Genomic DNA, 2,366 nt, shown 5'->3' on the forward strand with positions numbered 1-2,366 from the left:
GGATTAAAACACAGATCCTATTTAGTTTTTTTTTGTATAGTTCAAAATTTTGTCTTTACTACACTTGGATCTGGAAGAGTTGTTATATAATAGCCGTTCTTATTGATGTGAGGAATTAGCCAATGAAACGGTCTGTTACGGCGACTTCTTGGCGTTCTCCGTGCGGAACTGTGGGTAAACCCCTAGAAACGTCAACGCTGATTGAGTAATTAATGTAAGGCGTCATAGGGTCAAAAGTCGCTTGTTTGACCCCTGACGTGAACTCCCACTAAAACTTGTCAGATCTTCATGTAGTGTAAGGCCATCGAAAGTATAAAAAAACAAAACGAAATATAAATCTGTATTTTAATAAGATTGACAAATGATTTATATGCCATGGTGTGAGTACAATGAATGTTAATTTGTAAACTGGACCCAGTCTGATTTCAACTGCTCTTTCATTCAGTAGCAATACAAATTTAATACAAAATTAATTTCAAAGCCTCAGTACACAGATTTGTTTCAGATTCATGCACAAAATGAAATTACCATACAGGACACACCCTCTCAGACGGAAACACACGACTACTGGGCTTCTGGTCGATTTTTGGACAGATGTTACCCAGCGAAGGGTCTGAAACATTAAGTTCCGTTTATAATTGTGCACCACCGATGATGTTTCTTGACACACAATGGCGTTGCTAGGTGAAAAGCTTGAAGTTGGTATTTCTTTAAAAGTATATCAAAGTTTCAGATATTTGCTTGGGACTAGAACACTAAATATGAGACCCTTCCACATAGAATCAACCAGTTTTATTCAGTGAAATATATCTGGAATTCCATCTTCACTTCAACTACTGATGAAACTGTACACCCCACCACCCCCATTCAATAATGTCCTTCTAAAGAGGGGGGTTGGATGGCTGAATGGTTAGCACGTGCGCGCTGTATCATAAAGTCTGTCATTGAGTTGACTGGCGTGGTTTCGAATCCCCGGTTGTACGTGACAAGGAGTAGGGTCGCCTGTCCAACCTTGTGGGTTTTCTCTGGGTCCTCCGGTTTCCTCCCACTGCTAAAGACCCCTAGGCGCAAGCGAATTATTGAAATAAAATTAAACCATATGTTAGTCCTGAAATGACCTAGTTTGTGTCGAGTGGACGTTAAACCCCATTTCTCTCTCTCTCTCCCTTCTCAAGATCACACAAGATTACTGGGAAGATTCCCCAATAAATAAGGCCAAGTCTCTTGTCTCCTTCCAGGTCCACGTGTCATAAAAAAGAATAATAGGCCCAGGATATATCGGATATTTTAGACAACTCTAGTTTCACTCTCTCACATATCGGAACATATTATTCTATTTCAATTTTTATTTCAGTTTTAAATAATGTCATAAAGAACCACTAGCAGAGATTGTTTTTCTGTACTTAACAAACATTGAAAACCAGTGGCCGATGAAAATAACAAAATGGTTTTGGTATAAAATACACCCTGTATCCAAATTTCCACAACAAATCATTCAGTCATCAGAGACTGGTCATTCTCCTGCTAATGATCCTTTAACCCTTTAACCCCTGCACTCCTAGCTCAAACCACCAGTCACAAAAAAGGACTGGATAATAATTCTGTGACATGTTGGTTTGAGATAGTCAAGGGACAGAGAGAGAGAAATGGTGTTTAACGTCCACTCGACACAAACTAGGTCATTTTGGGTCTAACATGGTTCAAATTTATTTCAATAATTCGCTTGCACGTAGGGGTCCTTAGCAGTGGGAGGAAACAGGATAACCCGGAGAAAACCCACGCAGTTAGACAGGTGACGCTGCTCCTTGTCACGTACATCCGTGGAATCGAAACCCTGCCAGTTGATTCAATGACACACAGACATGCTAATCATTCGACCATCCAACCCCCTAGTCAAGGGACAACCTGTTTCGAGTTACAAAACTCAATGTAAAAAAAAAAAAACAACTTTTGTTTAATATTTTTCTAGGGAACTGGGGAAGTCAGTATTTACATTCGATCCCTGCATTGGCTGAGAAAGTTCATCCAGATTTTCCGGCGTGGTTCCCCCTTGTCAGTGATACAGGACGGATGGCCTGACAAGGACAGCTGTCTAGTCCTTCGGATGAGATGGAAACCCGAGGTCCCATGTATAGATTGAAATGCACGTAAAAGATCCCTTGGCAGTTGGAATTCGATATAAGAGTAGGCCATAGTGCCGCTGCCCGGGCAAAATTTCCCTCATAGCACACTGTATGGCGTATGCCCGTCTTCATTAGCCAAGTTCGGAGCAGAACAGTAGGACGTTAAAGCCCATTTCATTTCATTTCATTTCATTTCAGTATTTACATGTACCAAGGGTTAAAGGGTTAACAATTCACAATGAC

This window comes from Patella vulgata, chromosome 2, assembly GCF_932274485.2.
Source record: "Patella vulgata chromosome 2, xgPatVulg1.2, whole genome shotgun sequence".
NCBI lineage: Eukaryota > Metazoa > Mollusca > Gastropoda > Patellidae > Patella > Patella vulgata.